The following is a 6225-nucleotide window of genomic DNA, read 5'->3' on the forward strand; positions in this document are numbered from 1 at the left end:
ACTGATAGAAAAGTAAGGGTGGAAGAATATACAATAACTTTGCTATTTATAATTCTACGTCTACCTCTATGTGCCTGTTAACCTCACCTTTTCTGTTTTTATCATAATTTGTGTTTGGATGGCATAAAGAGTTGCAAGAAGGAATGAAATGAGAACCACCATGAGGGAAATAAAATTCCTGTTGCTTTCCCATCTAAATCTCATCATCTCCCTGCCTTGCCCCCATTCATTCTAATGGAGAGATGAAGGCTAAAGATTCCAAAGGTCAAAGTGAATCACTAGTCTTATCACAGGTTCTTCAGTGAGAAAACCATTTTGATTTCTCAGCAGTTCGGAACTTCCAGCTGTTCTGTGGGAGAAAGATGAGGCTTTCTGCTCCCGTAAAGATTTACAGCCTTGGAAACCCTGTACAGGGTCACTATGAGTTGGAACTGACTCCACAGCACATAACAACAACAACCATTAGTGCTACGAGTCAAAATGGACTTGATTTGCACCCAGCAGCTATAACAATGTTGAGTGGTAAAGCCCAGGGATGCTACCTGGAGCTGTGGGAAGATGGAAGTCATTACTGTTATTTGAGCCCCAGGTGGAGTAGGGAAGACTTCTAGAGACAAGAGACTTGAGTAGAGATTGGTGAGTAGAATTTGTGCAGCAGACAATTGTTGTGTTGTTAAGTACCGTGGAGTCGGTTCCAACTCATAGTGACCCTGCACAGGGTTTCCGAGGCTGTAAATCTTTACTGGAGCAGAACGCCTCATCTTTCTCCCACAGAACCACTGGTAGTTTCAAACTGCCGACCTTGAGGTTAGCAGCCCGATTTGTAACCACTACCAGAGCTCCAGACAGACAAAGGAGGTACGAAAAACAGAACATCTAGGGAAACCCATGTGGTTGAGAAGAGAAAAATGATGAACACCAAGGGTAAAAATGACAAGGGGTTGGCAGGGGCCAGATCCATGTGGGCTTGGGAAGCCATTGTTGGATGGGGTCTGGAGAGATTCACTTATTCAACAAATGTGGCTCAAACCCTTACTACATGCCAGGCACTGTTGGGAGTGCCGCAGTGAACAAGACAGAACAGGACACCTGTTTTCAGACAATTTACCTTTTTGAGGGGGAAACAGACAGCAAAACAAGTAGAGGGTCATTCGATTCTGGAGAGTGTAGGCAGAAAGTAAAAGTGAGCAACAGAGTGGAGAATGGCAGCTGAGACCTGAAGGATAAGAGGAATGGGAAGAGGTGGGTAAGAACATTCTAGGAGAGGGATCGGCAAAGGTAGAGACCCTAAGGTGGTGCAAAACTTGTCTTCTTCAGAACTGACTGTGTGGGAAGAGGTGAGGTCCTACAGCAGATGGGCCTTGTTCTAGGGACAGCAGGACTAGCCAGCTCTGGACAGGGATGAGGATCTTTGCATTTCAGCCTTTGGACAGCTCCCATGCTGATACGATGGCAGCCATTGAGTCTTTAGGGTCAGTGCAAGATAGATGAATGGGAAATTGCAGCAGGAGTAGAGCACCAGCAGAGGCATTTGGTCTGTGGAAAGGCTTGGCAGTGTTGGGTGGGGTGTGGATGGGAGCTCCTGGGCTGAGGATGGAGCCTCCTCAGGAGAAGGGCCATGGTCAGGCACCTGCTCCTTTGGCTCCTCTGTAGGTTCTAGTTGAGTACATGGTAATGGATGCCAAGGACTCTGCTTGGAAAATCTACATTCTGAAAGAGAGAGATATGTGCAAATCAAGATGAGGATCACTAAGCTCAGAATAACAGGTTCGACATAGTTCCCCACCATCTGAGCTGTGTGATCATGGACCTCAGTTTCCTCACCTCTATAATGGGGTTAATAAAAATCCCTCCCTCATAAGGTGACTGCAAAGAGTCAAGGCAATCCTAAGTACACTCTTCTTGGTCCTCCTTTAGAGTACATCTGTGATACCAGATTTAGCTCCTCCTCGGTCTCTGTCTTTGTCCCAGCAGATCCATCAGTCCATCTTCCTGTTTCTGTTTCTCTCAACTCACAGAAACATAAAGCTGGAAGAAGTGCTCATCCTCCCTTCCTTTCCCCACTTATGGATAAGAAACTGAGGTTGAGAGAGTGGCTGTCCCTAGGTCACCTGCTGGCCAGTTTCAGAAGGGGATCTGGTTGGTTTTCTGATTTTTACCCTCTTCTCTGAGCCATTTCACAAAACTTCTTCTTCTTCTTCTTTTTTTGTTAAACTGGACAATTTTAACGTTTTTCTTTAAAATAACATCATGAATAGTTCTTGATGACTGCAGACGTGTAAGGAAGCTATTTGGTAGTACTCAGAAACACATGATGATTTTCCCGGTGTTTGTTTGTAGTCTTCACCAATCAGGAATTACTTTTAGGAAATTGCTTGAACCAGTAAGACTGCATGTATACATCCATCATTTTCAGGATTGTTGGTAACTTGAGCATATTTCCCCCAGATAACCTTGTTTCCTTGTGTAACCAGGCCCAACTCGCTTACATTCACTTCAGTGACAGTCCCTTTGGTGATCACAACCAGCCAGAGTCGTATAGAGCGGGGATGAGCGTTTCTTCTTCACACCAAGTAGTGGTAAGCAATGGTGGCTTTAAGTTCAGGATGTGTTACATGAGCCTTCTTGAAACGTAAGCCCATTGCTCTGATGAATCTTTCATAGTTAGGTGGTTTTCGTGTAAAGCCATCTCCAACCAAGCAGACTTTAGTAACCAGTCTTTTCCATGCTTTCTTTTTTCTCCTTTATGTTTGAATAACATTTTTTTTTTTTGTCCCCGCACACTCTGAAACGAAACTCCTTCTTGAAAACTTGTAAGCCAGTCACTTTGTGCCTTTATTGTTGTTGTTGTTGTTATGTGCCGTGGAGTCGGTTCCAACTCATCGCAACCCTGTACAGGGTTTCTGAGGCTGTAAATCTTTATGGGAGCAGAGAGCCTCATCTTTCTCCCATGGAACAGCTGGTAGTTTTGAACTTCTGACTTGGAGGTTCACAGCCCAATTCGTAACCATTATGCTACCAGAGCTCCTTGTGCCTTTATAGCCCCCTCATCCCCATTTTAGGTAGCCAATGTCTAAGTTGCCTGTCTCTATCAACCCTGTATATGGAGGGGATCCTATCCCTCTCAGTTGGTATTTGGACTACTACATCCATAAGTCTAGGTCAAGCTCATCGAATTGTAGCAATTTACACTTGTTTCCTTTATAAAAAAAAAAAAATTTTTTTTAATCTTCTTGTCAAGATCTGTTCATCAAGCTATCAAGACAAGCTTGAATCAGTGCTATCTACAAGTTTGGGCATTCTTGTGTGTCTCCCTTCAGTCCATATCAGCTGGATGCTTCACTCTCAGCTCTAGCCCTCCGTGGCTATGTCCTTGTCTATGGGCTCAGGAGTCCCCAGGTCTTATCACACTTTGGACCAACCAGCCCTTCCTCTTCTCTCTCTCATCTCCAGGTCGATGGGAGTCAAGTAACTTTTAATACTTCTGTTTTTTCCTGGGCACGGACTTAGGGCATAGGGACTTCCCATTTTCCTGCTTTCTCCTTTTGTTTTTGTTTATTCATATTGGAAAGTACTTACCTTGGCACTGCCCCTCTCTGTCCAGCAGATAGGCAGGTATTGCACCTTGTGGAGTCTTCTCATCATTCTTTTGTTTAGTGTTTCTCTTTTCATGCATTTTGATAGTCTTTTTCATTTGTATTTTCTCAGCATGGCATTGTTTATGTAGACCTTAGCCTTCAGACCAGTCATCTTTTTGGCCTTCAAACATTCCTGAGCCTCTCAACTTTCCTCCTTTGTCTTGTTCTCTTGACAATCCAAACAATATCCATACCGCTTATGGTGGAACTCAATATATTCATTTTGTGGCATGGTGATGGTAGCAAAGCCACCGGTGCAGCCTCCGGGGTGCGAAGAATCCTTAGTTTTTGGGACCCTGAGACCCATGAGCCGAATGCACTCAGCCCGCAGCAGGAAGAGCTCATATTACTTCTTGATTTCTTCTTGCTTGAGGTGAAGGACTGGTGATTCTGGTGGATTTAGAAAACTGGGGAAATGTCAAGAGCAGTGTTGGTGTCCATATGAATTTATCAAGCACCTTATTGCTTCTGAGATGTCTCTTCCCGATCTTCCTGGGAACTGACCCCAGCAGCTTCCTCCAAACTTGCTCCGTGGCTTGAGTTCCCACTCTCCATCCATGATGGCTTCGGTATCCACCCAACCAGCCCAGCCCAACCCCCATTTCCCACTCCTGTAGAAGGTATCTTCAGTTTGTGTCTTGATCTTCATCCTCATGGCCTCATTCCCACTGCCTGGACTATTGTCCAGCCTCCTCACATCCTGTCTCCAGAGTCCACCCCCACCACTCTGTCTCCCACATAAGTGTCTCCAATGGTGCTTCCTTACACTGAACCACCCTGCTTAGAATCCTTCCACCTACAGCATCCACTGATATCATCCACTGATATGGACTCTGGTCTTTCTAATCCAAGCTGGAGCTCTCTCTCCTCCCTCATTCTTAGCATCTACCTGGACCGCATTCTTACTGCTTATGCTCCACATTCATCCAATCACCACATCCTGCTGGGTCTACTGTCAAAACTGCTTCTTCTATTCCTATTGCCACCACCCTAGCCCCAGCCACCACCACCTCTCATCAGCCTCCTTACAGCTGATTCCTCTCACACTACTGTTTTGTTTTTTTTTTAATAAATAGCTACTTTTGAAGTTTTGTAACAAAAAAGGGGAGAGTAGTTAATCGTACAGTCCAGGAACAGAGGACCCTAGGACCATCAACAGAGAAGAGCACAAGCAGAATGTGGGACTCTATCTAGAGAAGCAACAACACTAGAGATGGAGATAGGGATGAAGACATGGAGAGAGGGAATAGCTGAGGACTCTAGACTCATGGAAAGAGAAAGGCTGTGTGTTGGCAGCCGGGGGGCAGGCTTGCAGAATGTGCCCTTTGGTTGTTTAGATTATTATATATTCCTGAGTGTTTTTGTGTACACTCCCCTCCCCCTGCCAAAAAAAACCCCCACAAAACAAAACAGAGGGAATAGAAGCAAATACTGTTGAATGATGATGCATGGAGGAAATTGTAATCATTGCAATGAAACGATGAGTGTAAAACTGATGTTCTCACATGTAATTTATCACTCAATTCACAAGAAAGTTATTTAAAGAAGATTAAAAAATAAATAGCTACTTTTTATTGAACACTTATGCCAGGCCCTGGACTACCATTTTACAGTCTGCTGCACAGGAACTTTTTAAAGTACTGAAGAGCAGAGATGTCAGCTTGAGGACTAAGGTGCGCCTGAACCAGGCCATGGTGTTTTCAATAGCCTCATATGGATGCGAAAGCTGGACAGTGAATAAGGAAGATCGTAGAAGAATTGATGCCTTTGAGTTGTGGTGTTGGAGGAGAATACTGAAAGTGCCATGGACTGCCAAAAGAACCAATAGATCTGTTTTGGAAGAAGTGCAGCCAGAATGCTCCTTGGAGGCCAGGATGGCTAAGCTTCATCTCTCATACTTTGGACATATTGTCCGGAGGAAACAGTCGCTGGAGAAGGATGTCATGCTGGGTAAGGTGGAGGGTCAGAGAAAAAGAGGAAGACCCCTAAAGAGATGTATTGGACAGGTAGCATCATTGATGGACTCAAGTGTGGCGGCAGTAGTGAGGTTGGCCCAGGATCGGACATTGTTTCATTCTGCTGTGCATGGAGTTGCTATGAGTCGGTTCCGACTCGATGGCACCTGACAACAACAACAACAACTGTATATAAGGAGTCCTGGCGTGGCTCTGTGGGCTAATGCGCTGGACTGCAAAGTCAGTTTGCACATCAAGGTCGGCGGTTCAAGCTCACCAGTTGCTCTTTGGAAACCCTACACAGAGTTGCTATGGACCGGAACCAACTCGACGGCACTTAACAACAACAACAAAATTGTATATAATTCTCACAATTCTGCCTGGTAGGTCTTTTTATTTCCATTTTACAGATATGGAATCTGAGATTTGCCCAGAGTCACACAGTTCATAAATGGTGGCACTAATAATTGAAGCCAGACTTCTTTAACTCCCAAATCCATGTCTTAAACTAAGTGGGAGCACAGTGGCTCTATAGGATAAACAATGGACTGTGAACCACAAGGTCTGCAGTTCAAACCCACCAGCAGCTCCTGGGAAACCCCATACAGGGTCTCCATGACTTGGAATCAACT

General features: G+C 44.9%; 1 pseudogene; it reads right to left on the bottom strand.

Annotated features, from left to right (window-relative positions):
- Window positions 1-2350: 2350 nt before the first annotated feature.
- Window positions 2351-3870, bottom strand: LOC102813099 (annotated as a pseudogene).
- Window positions 3871-6225: the final 2355 nt, after the last annotated feature.

Source organism: Chrysochloris asiatica, unplaced genomic scaffold, assembly GCF_000296735.1.
Source record: "Chrysochloris asiatica unplaced genomic scaffold, ChrAsi1.0 scaffold00168, whole genome shotgun sequence".
Taxonomy (NCBI): Eukaryota; Metazoa; Chordata; class Mammalia; order Afrosoricida; family Chrysochloridae; genus Chrysochloris; species Chrysochloris asiatica.